Source organism: Prionailurus bengalensis, chromosome E2, assembly GCF_016509475.1.
Source record: "Prionailurus bengalensis isolate Pbe53 chromosome E2, Fcat_Pben_1.1_paternal_pri, whole genome shotgun sequence".
Classification (NCBI taxonomy): Eukaryota; Metazoa; Chordata; class Mammalia; order Carnivora; family Felidae; genus Prionailurus; species Prionailurus bengalensis.
In genome coordinates, this window is record NC_057352.1 from 19419514 (window position 1) to 19440302 (window position 20789).

Sequence of the window (20789 nt, forward strand, 5' to 3'; positions counted from 1 at the left end):
ACTCAGGAAACCCAAAACAGTGGTTTCCTCATCAGGTATTTATAAGTCTGTCAGTCCAGATGCAATTTACCAATGATCATTTTTACTGTAAGCAGCGTTGTCTAGCAACATAGTTGACGCATACTCTCAGGGAAAAAAACCTAGGATTAGATTCTCATGCAGAAGTGTTTTGTTAAACTTTTGCCAGTCATTTACCCCCATGAGTTTGTTGAACACTTTGAACGAAGAAAAGGACAAGTAGGCACATCTTTTGATCACCAGAATTTATATTACCCAGGGGGGTAAGGATGTCCCCTCCATATCTTATGCAACTGGACTGGTCTTTGGCCATCTGTCTTTACAGGACCTACAGTACCCTTTTTATTCTGGGAATTCTAGGAATTTTACATCAGACAATATTACATGCTAGTTTGTAACAAACAACATACTACAGTGAAATTTATTTAAACTTTTTAGGAAAATCATCTCCGCACACCATATGCTGTTAAATCAAGAATTTTATCTAGTCTGAAAGTACAGCGTGGGTCCTTAAAATAACCAATTGTGGCTTTAAAAAAATGTCTGAACTGTAGAAAATCTTTTCATTCCCATCTATTTTCACTAGGTGGCAGCAGAGGACACTGGTCGGGCTCTAGTGTCGCACTAAATTCACTCAAGGGCTCAGTCCATAGTTTTTGTCAGACTTTGGGGTTGACCTGGGGTTACCTCTTTCGACACACAGAGAACTTTCTTTCATTGGTGACCCCAGTCCTGTTGTTACTGTAGTCCTGCTTGCTCCTGCTGGACACCACTCAGCCATGTGTCTGCTTTCGCCCTTTGCTCCCTTGTGTGCTCTCGAACATTCCTCCATGCAGATAAAAGTTTGAATGGAGTTGGACTCAACTTGGAGGTAACACCTAGTTTATCACAAGTATGGGGTCTTCAAGTTCATTCTCTTGTCTTCGTGGTCCCCCTCAACACCCACCCAGCCAGACATGAATCCATCCCTGTAGCCGCCCTTTCTGGCCAGGTTTCTGCATTTCTGGCCAGGTCCCTTTCGTGGACAATGAACAGTTTCTCCTCTCCGTATGAATTTGGTTTTACTCCAACCTGCAACTGCCCCACAGGGATTTGTCCTCTGTCATATGTCTCAGAGTTTTCTACATCAGAGAAGGGGTAAAAGTACTTTTTCACCCACTCAGTGCTTTGTTAGCATTTCCTTTCCAATTCCTTTATCTTGTAGTCCATCGGTTGAAGAAAATTGAGCATTTGAGGGTCTTAGCCTACTGTTGCCATTACCCTGTGATGCCCACGGGTAGGTCTTCTTAGATTCGGCCTAACTTTCAGACTCCTAAGGCTAATGGAGGTCACACACGACACTATTCAGAAAATATAGGAGACTATTCAGAAAATATAGGACAGGAACCTCACATGCCACCAAGGCAGTGTCAGATATTTCCAGCCGTGGGAATCTTTGAAGCAGTTCACTCAGCAGATGGCTCAGGAGCAAGAAGACAAGATCTACATTGGGCAGGTGTACAAGTTGCCCTGATTTCGTGCCCCCTAGCAAACAATATCTCTGGAAACAACTTTAAGGCATGGCCTTCAGGGTCCCCACAGGGGACTTGCAGGTTAGAAAAGGACCCCCAAGGCTACAGTGACTCCAAGTCCAGATAAAAGTTACAAACCAAGCAATGTTGCCAAGTAACATAGTTGACACATACTGTCTTTACCTGTTTTCAAGAAAACGTAGAAAATTAACCAAAAATCAGACTCTCATATAATGGAGAAAAGGTTTGATACTTTATACCTGAAAGTTTAAAAAGTCCAATGAAGAAAAACTATAATACTTTGTTCAATGAAAATGAAGAAGCTCATCAAAGTGGCCAGATCTATCTATCCATCATCCATCCATCCACCTATCCATCCATCATCTATCTATCCATCCATCCATCCATCCATCCATCTATTATCTATCTATCTGGATATTTTTTATTTGAGAAAGAGAGAAAAAGGGAATGGAGGGGCAGAGGGAGGGAGAGAGAATCCCAAGCAGGCTCCCCCGAGTATGGAGCCTGACGTAGGGCCCAATCCCATGACCCCGGGACCATGACCTGAGCTGAAATCAAGAGTCAGATGCTCCACCACTTAGCCACCCAGGTGCCCCAGATACATAATTTTTAAAAGCCTTTTCATGTACCATCAATGATTACAGAATGTAATAGGATAAATATTTCTTATATAATAGCAGCAGAAATAATAATTACTTAATACATATCATGTACATAATAATAATATACCAAAAATATTCAAGCATTACCTGAAAAATACCTTAAAACTTGACTGAATTCCTGAATAAATGAACCATGTTAATTGGATGGAAAGAGTCAATATTGTAGAGATTTAAGTGCTCTCCAAATAAAGTACAGATATGGCATAATTCCAATGAAAATCCTAACAGGTTTTTTCTGAGGAATTTGAAAAATTGATCCCAAAGTTCACCTGAAAGCATACATGTGCAGGAAATTTTTGAAAGAAAAACAGTTAGGCTTATTTTTCAGACATCAAACCTCCTAGGAAGTTATAGCATTAAGAGTGCAACTTTGGCTCAGAAATAGATACATATCAGTAGAATTGCATTATGTTCAGAAACCAATACTTTATTTAGTTGTCTTTTATGTTAATAAAACTTATGTACATAAAACAAATAAATCTTATGTGTAGAGCACAGTGTATTTTCACATGTGTATTATCTCTGTTTAGCCACCACACAAAGATACAGATCATTTCCGCTACCCCAATAAGTTTGCTCGTACTTGTCCCAGTGGTTATCAGTCCCCACCCCCAACAAAAATAACCATGGGTTAGTCTGGCCTCTTTATGAACTTCATATAAATAGAATCATACAGATGTAATATTTTGTGGCTAGGTTGTTTTGATTGGCATTATATTTGTGATATTCATCCATATGCTTGCATGCAGCAGTGGTTTGTTCTTCTTCATTATTGTATTCCACAGCATACGGTAGTATTTCAATTTTTGAGTAAAACAAAATATGGTTGCGCATTCTATTGTTGATGGAATTGGGCTTGTTTCTAGTTTCAGCCATTAGAAATAAAGCTTCCATGAACATTCCTCTACATGTCTTTCTCTGGACATAAGCATTCATTTGTATTGGGCATATAATCCAGAAACGGAGCTACTAGGTCATAGGGCATACATGTATATTTAGCTTTAATAATGCTTCCAGGGGCGCCTGGGTGGCACAGTTGGTTAAGCGTCCGACTTCAGCCAGGTCACGATCTCGCGGTCCGTGAGTTCAAGCCCCGCGTCAGGCTCTGGGCTGATGGCTCAGAGCCTGGAGCCTGTTTCCGATTCTGTGTCTCCCTCTCTCTCTGCCCCTCCCCCGTTCATGCTCTGTCTCTCTCTGTTCCAAAAATAAATAAACGTTGAAAAAAATATATTAAAAAAAAAATAATGCTTCCAGTTTTCCAGACTGGTTGCAGTATGGTGGGAGATTGAGAGTTTTGATTTATAGTGGTAAATCAATTGTGGTTTTAATTTGCATTTCCTTGTTGACCTAATGATGTTGAATGCCTTTTCATCTGCTTGGATCTTCATCCATTTGGATCTTCTTCTTTGTGAAGGTCAGTGCAAGTCTTCTGCCTTTCCCCTTCCCTAAAATTAATCCAGAGATTTTCTTATTAATTTATAGGAGCCCTTTGTCAGATATATGTTTTACAAACATCTCCTGCTGGCCTGTCACTTACCTTTTCACTTTCTTAGTGGTGTCTTTTGATGAGTAGAAATTTTATTAACTGATGTAGAAGTTAAGCGTATTTAATTTATAAATTAAATTGAATTAGTGTATCAGTCTTCTATGGTTACAGCTATTTGTGTCCCATGAAGGAAATATTTGCCTGCTGTTACCCATTAACATAGTCTCTTATCTTTCATCTCTTACCTTTCATATGCTTCTCAAATTGATTTTTGTGTATGGTGTGTGGTGGAGGCCAAGGTTCATGTTTTTATTTATTAAAATTTTTTTATATGTATTGATTTTTTGAGAGAGAGAGCACACATGCACGTGAACAAGAGGGGGACAGAGGATCTGAAGAGGGCTCTGTGCTGACAGCAGATGGCCTGATGTGGGCTTTAACCCACAAACTTCGAGATCATGACCTGGGCTGAAGTTGGATGCTTAACCGACTGAGCCACCCAGGCACCCCTCATATTTCCTTATATAAATATTCAACTGACCTAGCCATATTTATATTGAAAAGACTACCCATTCCCCATTAAATGTTACTGGAGGTTCTAGCTAGTGCAGTAAGGTAAGAAAAAGAAGTAAAAGTCATTCAGGTTAGAAAGGAAGAACAAAATGGTCATTATTCATTGATGAAATGACTGTCTATATAGAAAATCTTTTGGTATGTATAAAAAACTACCTAAACTAATAAGTGAGTGTACTAAGTTTTCAGGATACAAGATAAGTATACAAAAACCACTTGTATTTCTATATATTAGCAATAAACTATTAAAAATATAAAAATAATACCATTTATAATAACACTAGAACTATGAAAACTTAGAGATAAATCTGTCAAAAGATACACAAGTCCTATACACTGAAAACTACAAACATTTCTGAGAGAAATTACAGAATACCTGTGTACATGGAGATGTATACCATATTCATAGATTGGAAGACTCAATATTTTTAAGGTTTGATGTAGATTGATCTATAGATCCCTTACAATTCCAATCAAAATCTCAGCAGGCTTTGTTTTTGTTTTTGTTGAAATTGACAAACTGATTCTAAAATTCATTTGGAAATGCAAAGCATATAGCAAAGACCACTTTGAGAAAAAAGAACAAAGTTGGAGGATTTAAATGATCTGATTTCAAGCTTATTATAAAGCTATGGTAATCAGGACTATGTGGTATCAATGTCATGATAGATAAATCAATGAATAGAATAGATTCCATAAATAAGCCCACATTTATATAATCAACTGATTTCCCACTAAGTGGCAAAGGCAGGTCAATGGAGAAAATATAATCTTTTCAACAAATGGCTGAAAAAAATGGATAGCTATAGCAAAAAATTAACTTTAACTCATCGCTTGCAATATATATAAAAACTAATGTAGCATAGATCATCATCATAAGTTTAAATTTTAGAACTATGAAACTTATAGAGAAAAAGACAAAATCTGTAGGACCTTGGGGTAGGCAAAGATTTCTTAGATATGACACTAAAAACAAATAAAAATAGCTAAGTTAAACTTTGTCAAAATTAAGAATGTCTGCTTTTGAAACATGCTTTTAAGTCAATGAAAAGATTCCAGCCACAGATTGGAAGAAAATATTCACAAATCACATATCTGAAAAGACACATCCAAAGTATGTAAAAAAACTTGAAACACTTATTAGTAAGAGAATGAGAAACCCAATTTTTAAAAATGGGCAAAAGATTTGAATTGACACTTTACTAAAAAATACATGGATGACATATGCTTATGAAAGGATGTTCAACTTCATTAGTCATTAGACAAAAGCAAATTAACCTACATGAGATCTTTTAGATCTCTAGAATATCTTTTAGACATTTAGAATGTCCAATAAGTTTTGGTGAGAATATGGAGAATCTAGAACTTTCACTCACTGTTGGTGGGAATGTAAAGTGGAACAACCACTTTGAAAAACAATTTGTCAGTTTTCTTAAAAAGTTAAATATAGATCTATCATAATGAGAGCCATTCACTCGTAGGTATTAATCGAAACAAAAGCGTATGCCCATACAAAGGCTTGCACAACTATGTCGATAGCTTCGATATAGCCAGAAACTGGAAACAACCTAAAAGTCCAACAACGTGTGAATGGATAAACACATGGTGCAATATCCACATAATGGACTACTACTCAGTAATAAAAAAGGAATGAACTATTGATACACTCAGCAACATGGATGAATCCAGAAATGATTAAGCTGGATTTCTAACCCCCTCCAAAGCACATAGTATATGATTACGTTTATATACAACTCCATAAAGTGCAAACTAATCAATAGTGACCAAAAGCAGATCTATGGTTATGTAAGGAATAGTTACAGTAGACTGCCTGGGAAGAGGGATTACCAACGGGCCGAAGGAAATTTTCGGGGGTGAGGGCTATGTTCACTCTTGATTGGGGTTTGAGGACTGAGAAGGGCGGACACTCAGATGGCCGGCACAGGTGATGAGGACGTGGCTAAGGCTAGAGCAGCCCAACAAGCAAGCTGCCAGCGCACCAACCACCAAGCCATCGCTACCTCCCAGCCTGCCCCGCGTTATCAGGCGCAGGCGCAGAGAGGTGGGCGGAGGAAGGGTCTGGCCCCAAGGGCCTGTGGGTGTGATGTGGCCCTCAACCCCGCCCCGGCCGTGGCCACACCCCTCTCCCCGCCTCCTGGCTCGGGACGCCCCGGGCGAGGTGCTGCTGCGGTCGGTTGGGCAGCTTTTTGGTGGCAGGTGAGTGAGGTGCAGCGTCGGCGACCGGCGTTATTTGCACCGGCTTGTCTGCCGGAGGGGAAGGCGGGAAGTTGTGGGTACCGAGTGGGTTGATCTTCCCCCGTTCCTCTGCTCTCTTAGGACAAGAGTCCTGTCGGGAGTGGGACGACTACCCAGGGGACGCTCCCTGCGTCCTCGCGTGGGCTTCAGGGGCACTGTTGCAAAACAGATGCAGCACCTGAGTGGTTTTCTTCCTGGGAGGGGAGTTTTCGGTTTAAATACGGCTTCCTTCCCGAGCTTTCTTTAAAAATAAAAAGTCCTCAGCCCCGTCTAGTAATGAGAGTTCTTAGGGGCGGCTCCATTAGATGGCCAAAATAAAGGTGTGTTTTCGAAGTTTTTCGTGATGCAAAACAAAATAAAATATATTTTTATAAAAATATTGTTCTACTCAGTTTCATTTGTGAAGACTTCCTTAGAATGTAATATATGCGTGCCAATATAGTATGTGAGTGCTTGAGGCAACTGAGGCACAGATAGGCGATTTTGCCTCCCAAAGATTTCACACCTATTACTTGGCAGAGTCAAGATCAGAATCTCATTATTCTGGCTTCAGAGCTTGTGCTCTTGACTATATGCTATTGCACTCTGGCCACTTTCTTGTCAAACTGTGGGTAGGTATTTACTTCAATTGCCTTTTTTTTTTTTTCTAATTTTTTTTTTTTTTTAAGAATAATATGGCTAGATCCTGGATACTAATTTGCCTCACTAATAAATGAGGCAAAAGTTACCCAGGGAGGGGTGCCTGGGTGGCTCAGTCTGTTAAGCCTCTGACTCTTGGTTTCAGCTCAAGTCATGATCTCAGGGTTCATGAGTTCAAGTGCCTAGTCCGGCTCCGCACTGTCTGTGAGAGCCTGCTTGGGATTCTCTCTCTCTCGCTCTCTCTCTGCCCCCCCCCCCACTTGCTCTGTCTCTTATTAATTAATTAAATAAATAAACTTAAAAAAATTAAAAATAACATTAAAAAAAAAGTTACCCAGGATAATCTGATGTGTCCCATTCATACCTGAACTTGAATGACATCAGTTAGGAAATTGTTATTTTACTCATAATCAAGTTATGAAAAACATATTTATGACTCAAAACACTCCTTGTTTCATTTTAGTCTCAAAATAATCGAATCTATATGGGAGAACACCTGCGGTTTTATGATAATTTCCATTCTTTAGAGATACAGTGTCTCCCCTTGATGAGGAGGGCCATCTTCACTTCTGCTGGCCCCTCAGTCCTCTTCTGGGCTGCACAGTAGCTGCTAGTCAGCTGAATCGACTCAAAAGCAGCCATGACTCACGAGTGCTTGGCAGGCTGCTAATTTTTGTTTTCCTACCATAGCAATTGTTAAACACACAGGAACAAGAATAAAAACTCAATAGATGACAAACCAAAGCACAGATTTCCCTTACAAAATGGCAGTGCAGCTTGTTCTTCTGTGTAGGCAAAACATTTTAAGTGGACTTTAGAGGTTGTGGTTATGTGGCATCTCAGTGGTACATGTTCTGCATAAATAGATGTACATTTTTACAGGTGAGATTTTATGGTTTTGTAGTTGCCATCACATGTCCTCTGTCTGCCTCCAGCCCGGAATCAGATCTTATGATACTTGGCTGCCCTTGTTCTGTGATCATATTGGGGAATCTTGGATCTAGCTTGGGTCGAATCCTCTGTTCTTCACCTCCCCAGACCCACAGCCTTCTGTGAAGACAGGTCACCCAGCCCCAATTGGCAGCTGTCTTTTTCAGCTTCCTTTTCTTTTCTTTTTTTTTTTTTTTGTTTCAGTCTGCAAAATTTTTTTTTCATAATTTAACTTTATTTTTTATTTTTATTTTTATTTATTTATTTATTTATTTATTTATTTATTTATTTTTAATTTACATCCAAATTAGTTAGTATAAGTGAAGCAATGATTTCAGGAGTAGATTCCTTAGTGCCCCTTACCCATTTAGCCCATCCCCCGCCCCCACACAACCCCTCCAGCAACCCTCAGTTTGTTCTCCATATTTATGAGTCTCTTTTGTTTTGTCCCCCTCCCTGTTTTTATATTATTTTTGTTTTCCTTCCCTTATGTTCATCTGTTTTGTCTCTTAGAGTCCTCATATGAGTGAGCTCGTATGATTTTTGTCTTTCTCTGACTAATTTCACTTAGCATAATACCCTCCGTTTCCATCCACGTAGTTGCAAATGGCAAGATTTCCTTCTTTTTGATTGCCGAGTAATACTCCATTGTATATATATATATATACCACATCTTCTTTATCCATTCATCCATCGATGGACATTTGGGCTCTTTCCATACTTTGGCTATTGTCGATAGTGCTGCCATAAACATGGGGGTGCATGTGTCCCTTCGAAACAGCACACCTATATCCCTGGGTAAATGCCTAGTAGTGCAATTGCTGGGTCGTAGGGTAGTTCTATTTTTCGTTTTTTGAGGAACCTCCATACTGTTTCCCAGAGTGGCTGCACCAGCTTGCATTCCCGCCAACAATGCAAAAGAGATCCCCTTTCTCCGCATCCTCGCCAACATCTGTTGTTGCCTGAGTTGTTACTGTTAGCCATTCTGACAGGTGTGAGGTGGTATCTCATTGTGATTTTGATTTGTATTTCCCCGATGATGAGTGATGTTGAGCATTTTTTTCAGCTTCTTTTTAAGAAAAAGAGCTTTCTTGGGGCGCCTGGGTGGCGCAGTCGGTTAAGCGTCCGACTTCAGCCAGGTCACGATCTCGCGGTCCGCGAGTTCGAGCCCCGCGTCAGGCTCTGGGCTGATGGCTCAGAGCCTGGAGCCTGTTTCCGATTCTGTGTCTCCCTCTCTCTCTGCCCCTCCCCCGTTCATGCTCTGTCTCTCTCTCTGTCCCAAAAATAAATAAACGTTGAAAAAAAAAATTAAAAAAAAAAAAAAGAAAGAGAAAAAGAGCTTTCTTGCAGAAAGCAAGACTCCTTTGTCCCAAAGGAACTGAATTCCTGGTTGCCAGTGCTGGGACCTGTCCCTAATCCAGTAGGCCTGGGGCTGCCCTCTTGCCACCACTGTGTATATCTGTACCTTGTCCACTGAGATGATTTTCTTATTCTTGAGCCTAACTGGCTTACTGTTTTTCTCTTTTTATATTTTATCATTCACTCTAGGCTCTCAGAGGAGAGGAACTGTCCGTTTTGTTCATCACTGTATCTTTAGCATTCAGAATGGAACCGGACATATGGTAGGTATCCAGTAAATATTCATTGAATAAATAGAGGAACAAAATGCTTTGTTTTGAAAAAGGATGTGTTAAAGTGTAAACTTAGGAATCATCCAGAAGTGGAATTTGACATGTTCTCCTGGATATGCATTCTGAAGAGCAAAATATGGCAGTGTTCCAATATTAATCTCTAGTTGTCTTCGTCTCTCATTTAAAACCACATACAAACTTTCTAGTCTTATCTTTGTTTCATATCTAATAGCTTTACTTTATAATTTCGTCAAGACATGAAAAGAATAATTAGATCATTTTCATTAGCAACATATTTCTGTAGAATGGAGAATTCTATTTAAAGCTGCTAATTTTATCAGGTCTTTATTGTACTAGTTATCAATTTCTGGGTAACAAATTACCCCACAGCTCAGTGAGTTGAAACAACAGTCATTTTCTCATAGTTTTGTGGGACAGGAATTCAGACAGAACACAGTAAGGAAGATTTATTTATACTTATTTATATGTGAGACCTCATCTGGGGGCTGGCTGGGCATGTCTGTCCTCTCATGCGGTCTCAGGACCTCCCTACATGTGTCTCCAGCAAGGGGGCCATAGGGTAGTTGGAATTCTTACATGGTGGCTGATGGCTCCAAGAGAGGCTGTTTCAAGACTCAAGAAACGGAAGCTGCTTGTTTCTTAAGGTCCGGGCCTATGACTGGCATAGCATCACTCTTGTATTCTGCTGGTCAGAGCAGTTAGAGAACTTGGCCAAATTTAAGGGACAGTGACACCTCTAATGGTAGCAGTACCCCTTTCTGGCCATCTTTAGTCCAACACATTGACTATAGAAAAAAGTATCTTTGTTACAAGGTATCTCATAACCTGCCATGCTCTGGACTTTTCTTTTGTAAATAGCATCCCTAACAAAAGCAGTTCAATTTTTGCTCAAACATATTCAATGAGGTGAAAGTAAGCCTTTGTTTTGATCTTAAACCAGCCGCTACCGTCAGCTTTGAGATCAAGTGAATCATAAAAATGGACAGTTGATTTGACCACTAAGAGCCCTCATTTTATAGCTAATCTTTTTGAAGTTTGTACAGAACCTCAGTTAAAGCAACAGTTACGGTGATACCCAGGGAAAGTGGGAATCTCCGGGGTGCTGAAAATCCAAATCATGCATGATGCCAATGTGTTGGATGTAAATCCTCCAAGTTGCATTTGAAGTAGAGAAAACCAGCTAAGAGGCAACAGCTGTAATCTGTGGAGAGGAGACGTGGTCCTGGCATTATAACAAGGCAGCTAGTTAGCAGCAGTGGGTGCTGTTGAGGCTGACTGGACAGGACTTTTGCACCTGGGTGTGGGAGAGGAAGGGATATCTGGTACCTCCACACGTTGAGTCTTGGTGGCTGGAGATGGGGACTCCTCTCCCTGAGGCAGGGAGGGAGGATGAGCATGTGTTACTGAACTGAGATGATTATGAAGTCAAGATATCCCACTCGAACCGGAAACATGAATGCATAGTTCGCAGATAGGAAACCAGAATGGTCAGGCCTCTGTTTGGGGACTAGATGACTTCATTTTTAAAAAATTTTATTTATTTTTGAGACAGAGAGAGAGAGAGAGCGCACGTACAAGTGGGGGAGGGACAGAGAGAGTGAGGGAGACCCAGAATCCGAAGCAGGCTGTAGGCTCTGAGCTGTCAGCACAGAGCCCAACATGGGGCTTGAACCCATGAACCGTGAGATGATGACCTGAGCCGAAGTCTGACGGTTAACCGACTGAGCTACCCAGACACCCCAGGGACTAGATGACTTCAGACATTACATTCCCTGGGTGTGTTCCTAGACTAGACCAGGTAGCACTTGGCCTATTGTTCCGCTAGGAGTTTAGATATTCTTTTACAGGTAGCATAAATCTATCAAAGAGCGTTTAATGAGGGAGTGAATTTTAGGAAGGGTTATGAGTTTTAGGAAGGTCACTCTTTTGGCATTGTAGAGAAATAAATAAGAAATGGTAAGTCCAGTTATAAATCTATTTCACCAGTCCAGGGGTATGAACTAAGCCTGGGTCATTAGTAGTGAATATGAAGGGGCAGATTTGAGAGCGTGAAACTCTCAAGGTAATAGAGCAGATGAAGAGGAAGAGGGAAGTCTAGAATGGGTTGGACTTGAAGACTTAAATAAATGGTGATGTGCTAACTAAGATAAAAAATAGGAGGAAAAGGGAAAGAAGAATGAGGCTTGATTATTTATGTTAATCAGGGTATAATTTACATATAGTGAAATGCATAGATCTCAAGCATACAGTTCGACCGATTGGACAAATGCGTGTATCTGTGTAAGTCATAGCTCTGTCAAGATATAAGACATTTCCATCACCCCCAAAGAGTTTCCTGTTGCCTCTTCCCAGTGAGTCCCCTGTCCGGAAGCAACCGTTCCTCTGATTTCTCTCATCAAAGGTATGAGTTTTGCCCATACCTTCTAGGTACTACTCTGTGTCTCGCTTTTCTCACTGAGTGTAATGTTGCTGAGATCACTCTGTTATTATGTGTATCAGTAATTCATTCCACTTTGTTGCTGGGTAGTTTTCTCTTACGTGACTATGCTACGGTTTATCTCTTTGCCTATGGACACCGGGGCCATTTTGAATTTTGTCACTGATGTAAATAAAACTCCTATGAACATTCTCGTACAAGGCTTTCCGTCGACATACGTTTTTATTTTTCCTTGGATAAATACCTAGGAGCGGGATTGCTGAGGTTTAAGTTAAGAAAGTGCCTAGGAGTGTTTGTGTGCCGTTTTACACTCTACCAGCAGAATGTCAGAATTCTGGTTGTTTCTCATATTCACCAACGCTTGGTGTTGTGGGTCTTTTTGCATATCATCCCTGCAACAGGGGCCATGCTGCTCTTTTCTGTATTGTTCCAGTTTTAGCACATGTGCTGCCGAGGCAAGCACGTCAGCCTTCTTCATATTAACTATTCTGATGGGTGTATGGAGGTATCTCATTGTGGTTAATTTGCATTCTGCTGATGATTTATGATGTTGAGACCATTTTCATGTGCTCACTGGCCTTTCATATGTTTTTTGTTAATTGTCTATTCAAGCCCTTTATTACTAACTTGTAGAAGCCCTTTATCCTGGATACAAATCTTTTGTCAGACACATATATGTACTGAGAATATTAACTCCAAACTGCAGCTTTCCAATTAATATTCTTTTAAAAAATATTTTTAATCTGGGGCGCCTGGGTGGCTCGGTTGGTTAAGCATCCGACCACTTCACTCAGGTCATGATCTCATGGTTTGTGGGTTCAGGCCCCGCATCGGGCTCTGTGCTGACAGCTCAGAGCCTGGAGCCTGCTTCGGATTCTGTGTCTCCCTCTCTCTCTGCCCCTTCCCTGATCATGCTCTGTCTCTCTCTGTCTCAAAAATGAATAAACACTAAAAAAAAAAATTAATTTTAGAGAGGGGGGTGGTGTAGAGAGAGACAGGGAGAGAATCCCAAGCAGGCTCCACACTTCGTGCAGAGCATGACGTGGGGCTCAGTCCCATAACCCTGAGATCATGGCCTGAGCCGAAATCAAGAGTCAGACACTCAACCAACTGAGCCACCCAGGCACCCACTTAGTAGTATTTAGGCACCCCGGCAATTAATATTCTTAGTAGAGTATTAAATCCTGTGTCCTGGGAAGGTGATTGTAAGTGGATAAACTCTCCCTTCTTCAATTTATATATTCTAGTCCTCTTGATCAAACAAACACTCTAGAATCCAATCTTATAGGTGCTCTCCTGGCTTTTGCTGGCACATGCTAGCTCCCTTTGGGGTACAGTCCCTTTCCTTCCTTATCAGGCCCTATGGGTTATATTGTGGGTCAATCCTAATTTTAAGATTCAGTCACCATTTGGAGATTAAACTCCTGGTGGTTAGGAAGGACAGGTCCTGAGGGTCCACATCCCTGCAGAGATGGGAGTGGGTGGGTGAGCGTTGTCTTGGGGGGGGAGCAGCCTCTGTGTGATCTCCACAAGGGGGAGATGAGAGGTTAGCTCTTAATGGGAGAGGGTGAGCTCCTTCTGTAGGCTCAAAGGGCTCAGAGGAATCTGGGTATTCAAGTTTTTCAAGGACATCAATCCAGATAATTCATTCCATTTCTTCTCACTGGGCCCTGACCTAGGTGCAGCCGACCTCCTTCGTTGGGAATGTATCTTTCCGTGGAGTTTGGCTCCTGTGACCGTTAAGTCTTGGGACTGGTCCCCGGCTCCTCTGCCTTCCCACAGAGCAGATGAGAGCCTGTTTGTTTACTCTTAAGGAGGCCGTGGTGGTTTAGAGATATGTCTACACGTTCTTTGATACTCTTCCCTTCAGGAGGTGGGGCCAAACTGAATAACCGGCTTGCCAGTTTCTCTTTTAAGTAAAAATGACATTCTATCAAAAGAGTGGCTAGGTCCGCTTAGAACTCAAATGATCACACACATGCTTGTCCTCAAGATAACCATGGCACTTCAGTATGTCACAGAAGTGCTTCCCGCATACCTCATACGTCATCTCATAGTACGTATTATATTAAAATGGTTTTTTAAAAGATTTTATTTTTTAAAAAATGTTTATTTTTGAGAGAGAGAGGGAGAGAGCATGTGCACGCATGTGTGCACACGCAGGGGAAGGACAGAGAGAGAATCCCAAGTAGGCTCCCTGCTGTCAGCTGGGAGGCCAGCATGGGGCTCACGAACCATGAGATCAAGACCTGAGCCTAAATCAAGAGTCAGTTGCTTGGGGCGCCCGGGTGACTCAGTTGGTTAGGACTCTGACTTTGGCTCAGGTCATGATCTTGTGGTTCATGAGTTCGAGCCCCACATAGGACTCTGTGCTGACAGCTCAGAGCCTAGAGCCTGCTTTGGATTCTTTGTCTCCCTCTGTCTCTACCCCTCCCTCACCTTCTCTCTCTCTCTCTCTCTCTCTCTCTCTCTCTCTCTCTGTCTCAAAAAATGAATAAACATTAAAAAAAAAAAAGAGTCAGACACTTAACTGACTGAGCCACCCAGGCACCCCTTATATTAAAATGTTAAGATTTATATTCAAGGGAAAGATTTAGGAGCATTAATAATATTTACAGCTTCATCAAGACAGGCGCCTCTTATATTAAAATGTTAAGAAGATGTATATTCAAGAGCAAGATTTAGGAACATTAATAATATTTACTGTTTCATCAAGAACATTCTTGATGAGTAAAACTGGCCCTGCCTCCCAGGCCCCATTGTGAGGGCAGGGCTATGAAGAATACAATGACTCTGACAGTTTGGTGCTGCAGCCTTGATTTGTGCTAGGACATCAGCTCCCCTCTGGTCACATCTGCTCCCCTGCACCTGGGGGAGCAGATAACTGCTATCCTAACTTCTCATGTGCTAGATAAAGTTTTGCCTGCTTTTGAACTTCGTATAAATGAAACCACAGAATACGTACTTTTTCATGCCCAGCTTCTTTTGCTCAACATTATGTTTGTGAGATTCATATGTGTGTGTTGTTGCAGTTTATCCATTCTTTTTTTTTTTTTTTAAATGTTTTTTAACGTTTATTTATTTTTGCGACAGAGAGAGACAGAGCATGAACAGGTGAGGGTCAGAAAGAGAGGGAGACACAGAATCTGAAACAAGCTCCAGGCTCTGAGCAGTCAGCACAGAGCCCGACGCGGGGCTCGAACTCACATACCGCAAGATCGTGACCTGAGCCGAAGTCGGACGCTTAACCGACTGAACCACCCAGGCGCCCCCAGTTTATCCATTCTTATTCCTATTTATAATTTCCTCGTATAAATCTTTGTCCCTTCTGTGACCATCGTTCCACTTGGGGTGAGCAAAGCATGTATAGAGAAGGTGAATCACGATGTTGTGCACCTGCCACTAATGCAACATTGTATACCAACTATACTCAAATAAAAAAATTAAAGAATACCTGCATGTTTCTGTTGGTATTTACCCAGGAGTAGAATGGCTAGGTTGTAAAACACGTGTCAATTCAGCTTCAGCAACTGCTGGTTGCTTTCCTATCATGTTCTTTTTTTTGTCTTTTTGAAATAATAAAATTAGATTGGAGAAACAACTTTGATTTATGTATAACAAAATAAGAGCTGTGAAAATGTGTATTAGGTTGGGGAGTCAGTTTGGGGCTACGTTGTTCAGAGCCTGAAAGCCATGTGAAGGTCAGGTGGGCTGGGAAGTACAGTGAAGAAGGGGCTGGGTTTCAATCCTGGGTCCACTGCTTACACTCTACGTCACCTTGGCCAAGTGACTTAACCTTCTTCAACCTTAGTTTCCTCATCTGTAAAATGGGGATAGTACTCACATACAAGGGTTGTTTTGAAGAGTAAATGAATAATGTATGAAAACTTTTTTTAATGTTTTGATTTATTTTTGAGAGTGCAAGTAGGGGAGGGGCAGAGAGGGGGGCAGAGGATCCGAAGAGGGCTCTGTGCTGATGGCAGCGAGCTCAATGTGGGGCTCTAACTCAGGAACTGTGAAATCATGATCTGAGCCGAAGTCCTATGCTCAACTGACCGAGCCACCCAGGTGCCCCTATGAACATTTCTTAGAAGAGGGCCTGGTACCTAAGACACCCCAGAAATATTAGTTTCTTTCCTTTCATTAGTTTCTTACCTTTTATTTGAAGGTATTAGGAGATTGATAATATTTGAGCAGGAAGATATATCCTTAACTGTATATCCTTTAAAGTGTTTAAGAAAATAAAGGTAAGTCTGAGACTGAACCATTAGAGGCACAATCTTGTAGTTTTCTGCTGGTGGGTATATTTTATGCCAAGCACAGAAAGGGAGTGAGTGTTTCTCAGCTTCTTTTTCAAGATGCTGTTTTGCAGAATACACAGACTCACCCGCGTATTTACAGTGCTTTGAAGAGTAGAGACAACTCACTGCCCTCACCTGACAACCGAATCTATCACAGAGGATGAAGCCCTACAATGTAAAGAGTAGAGACCAAGATACAAATAATTGGTCTTTGTCTCAGCTGCAAAGACATGACCATTGCCATCACAGCCAAAAAAAAAAAAAAAAAAAAAAAAAAAAAAAGGCAAAAAGTAAAGGGATCTGAAGCCTCAAAGTCCAAGCACCTAACATTGTGAACGTTGATGTCGGGTACAAGAGAGGGTAGGGAACAGCATCGGGATCTTACGTTATACTCACAGATGTTGTTAAAGAATAAGCAGATGGACCTGACTGGAACAAAATGAGGTGACCTAGTAACGCAGGTGTTTTGTCTGGAGGTAAGGGAGGAGTAAGCCAACTAGAGGCGTCTTCTGCTTGCCCAGTGGCTATGGGCTGAGTAAAGACTTATCTTCTTTTACCTCATTGAGACACAGAGCTTGAATAAGTCGGCCTGCATTTTGGTTATCTGTGATCTCTTCCAACTAAACAAGGTACGTGCAGCAGTGAACGTCCTGGAGATATCCATCCAGGCGCTGTTGTTTGGGGGGTAACTCTGTTCTCAAAGCTTATGTTAAAAAACGGAAAATTCCCTACAGGGAAGGCTGAGTGGATTAGTGACAGTTTCCTCTCATCCTTCAGTCTCCTACCTTGCCAGAATAATCTTCCTAAAATACCACATTGATCATAGGAAGGCCCTCCATTAAACCTTGAAGTAGCTCTCATTGGCTGTAAAATAAATCTCATCCTGGCATTAATGGTCCTCAATGAGTTGAGTCCATTCTGCTCTGAGCCTTCTTTCTGATTTCTCACTAAACCACACTCTCTTCTTTAGCAAAATGAGATTATTCGAGCTTTCACGACTTTTTCAGTTTTTGTGCTTTAATGAATCCTACTCATTCTTCAAGGGCTAATTCACATTCATTTTCTGTCTTCTCTGATGTTTTTTCTTTCCAGTCCAACTTCAAGTGTTTTCCTTCCTGAGAATTTCTATAGCAAATAATTTGTTCATATTTAACAGCTAACCTTGTGGCACCTTGTGATGGTAGTTTTGTTAGGCTGTTATTTACATTTTTCTGTTTACTTCTTTATTATTATTTTCTAACTCCATTCAATTTGTGAACTCCTGTCCCTGGTATGAAGTTACATTAAAAAAAAAAAATCAAAGGGCATCTGGGTGGCTCAGTCAGTTAAGCGACCAACTCTTGATTTTGGCTCAGGTCACGATCTCAGGGTAATGAGATGGGGCCCTGAGTCGGGCTCTGCACTGAGCTTGGAGCCTGCTTGGGATTCTCCTTCTCCTCCTCTCTGCCCCTCCCCCTCAAAATAAATAAATAAAGCTAAAAATCGTTTTTAAACAATTAAGTTGCTTTTTATGTAGGCAAAATGATTTTATATGAAGCAAATGATTTGCAAGTACTAGGCCCTTAATAAGGGTGTGTGTGTGTGTGTGTGTGTGTGTGTGTGTGTGTTTTAATATAAGTATAAATGAAGATAAAGAAAACTATATACCATAAAACATCAAGGATATCTTACAAAACAAGATTTTCATAAGCAGAAAATAGAACTGGATTTTCCTGGGGCCAGACATGATGTGGTGATGCACAGAACTGAGGATGCTATGTCTTCTGGAAGACCAGTCTTCTAGGAAAACTGTAACATTGGGTAGATTTCTTGATCCAACCAGGAGTCTCAAAGGTGTATTGCTTTCTCATGCCCCCTAGGACTGTAAGTCCTACACATGCTATAAGTTTGAAGACTTTTGAATAAGTCTTGTGCCCAAGAAATCCTTCATTTCATTTCATTTTTATGGCATGCCTGCTACATTCCAGACACTGAAGCAGGTATTGGTGACAAGACGGACAAAGTCCCTACCCTTCTAGAACATGTGTTGTGGAAGATGTGTTCAAAATGAATGTATGTCTATTTTGTTAGGTATCGAGGGAGGAAGAAGGAGACAGTATATAAAATAATTTTGGAGGGAAATGATAGGATGATGGGATAGTAACCGGGTGGGGTGGAGTAGGGATAGTGGCCATGAGTTTACTGTAGGGATAGAGTGGTCAACTACTTTTGTCAAATAAATGTGAGGTGAAGAGCCCCCCTGAATTTAGAGCCAAGAAGACCCGGACTCTATCCGGCTCTGCACTTATGACTTCACATAAGACCCTCAGTATCTCTGAACTTTAGTACCTCACTTGTAAAATGAAGATATTGATAATTGCCTTACAGTGTTGTGCAAATTAAGTGAGATGTTGCCTATGGAATGTTATATATATATACACACACACACACACACACACACACACACACACACACATACACACACAGTGTGTGTGTGTTTTGGTATAACAGTATAAATATATATATGTATTTTTTTCATATGTATATATGAAAAAAACTAAAATATGATGTTATTCCATTTCTCAAATGACTTCTTGGATTTCATGCAGTGATGATGATTGTGTACCAACCCTTTGGTGGGAACTTGAAGCAGAGACGTGGGCCATATGAGCTCTGGACTGCTTGGATCTTCTGCTTCTCTCATATCTAAACAAGTATTACTGTTAAAAGCTCATGAACTCATACTTAGTTTAGGCAAACTCAATAGTAAGAAGAAAAGTATGAATGAATATTAACAGTGTTTGAAATTTGTAAACTAAATTGTATCAACTCCTAGAATTTTCACTTTTGATTCCTGATTATTTTTGATGTTTGAAAGATGACAGCAGTGTGACTTCCATTTGTAGCAGGCAGGTGCTGCCATCTAGTTTTAGATGTTTGACTGTTGTCTTTGCTGACAGTTGGAACAATGTTTCTGGAGAAACTTTCTGAAATACTAAATAGTGGTTAACATATAGGGTAAAGCTCATTTTTCATTTGTAGCTTGTTACAACCTCGTAGGGTTGATTTACCATTATTTTAATTATGTGGCATGTTTTTCTTTTTAATTTTATTTGTTTATTTTGAGAGAGAGAGTGAGAGCAGGGGAGGGGCAGGGGGGGTGGGGAGAGAGAGACTGCCAAGCAGGCTCCATGCTGTCAGCGCAGAGCCTGATGCAGGGTTCGAACGCACAAACTGTGAGACCGTGACCTGAGCCAAAACCAAGAGTCAGACGCTTAACTGACTGGGCCACCCAGGTGCCCCAATTGTGTGACATATTTAATATCTTTGGTTTAACTTTTGACTCAACTATTCTAGAACACGGGAAAGTCTGTTTTAGGACAGGAAGGTGTGTGGTGGACTGAATATAGAGTTGTCCACAAAGTGCACTGTTTTGGCCATGGTGGTATTACAGACAACTCCAAACACCCAATTTTCAAGTATTTAAAGACCATTTTTAGTTGTGGCTCAGGATGGAAAGTGCAGTTATTGGAGTGGATTAAGTTTTGATCAGAGGCAAGCTTATGAATGACATTCCAGGGTTCCAGAGTGGCCAGCAAGCTCTGGTGGTGGTTTTCTTTTCTTTTCTTTTCTTTTAAATTTGTTTTTTAATGTTTATTTATGTTTGAGACAAAGAGAGAGAGACAGAGCACGAGCGGGGGAGGGATAGAGAGAGAGAGGGAGACACAGAATCCGAAGCAGGTTCCAGGCTCTGAGCTGTCAGCACAGAGTGATGCGGGGCTCGAACTCACGAGCCATGAGATCATGACCTGAGCCGAAGTCAGACGCTTAACTGACTGAGCCACCCAGGTGCCCCACTGGTGGTGGTTTTCTACCCCTCTGCCTCACGTTGTAGGACTTTCTGTTCCGTACTGTTTTCCTTTAGTTTCTGGGTGACACCAATCTCCTTCCTCTAGGTTCGGCATTCACGCCATTTCTTTTGCTGGCAACATTCTTGCCTCTACTCTTGTTTATTTACTTGTTATTTTTTGGAAATTGAAAATGCACAGCAAGGTCAAAGAAGAAAGTAACAATCATTTACACTCCTACCACTTAGAGGACTAGGTCCTGCTAACGTGTTTGCCTGTTTGCTTTAAATATCACTTTTAAAGTAAAATCACTATCACTTTATGTGATACCGTGATTTATAAGAAATACCTATTTTGAAAAAGAAATATGTATTTTGTCATTCAGATAGTCAAATGTATATTACTGATATATTTGTTTTTTGTCCATGGTTCCTGGATCACAGCTCCCTAAACACTTGGAATTTCCTAAGTGGTGA

General features: G+C 40.9%; 1 non-coding gene and 1 pseudogene across 1 annotated transcript; one reads left to right on the forward strand and one right to left on the reverse strand.

Annotated features, from left to right (window-relative positions):
- The first annotated feature begins 6203 nt into the window (after positions 1-6203).
- LOC122494304 overlaps positions 6204-20789 on the forward strand; it is a 32708-nt pseudogene continuing 18122 nt past the window's right edge.
- LOC122495339 lies at positions 12541-12648 on the reverse strand. Its single transcript, XR_006300411.1, has one exon. It is a non-coding gene; the product is annotated as a U6 spliceosomal RNA (small nuclear RNA).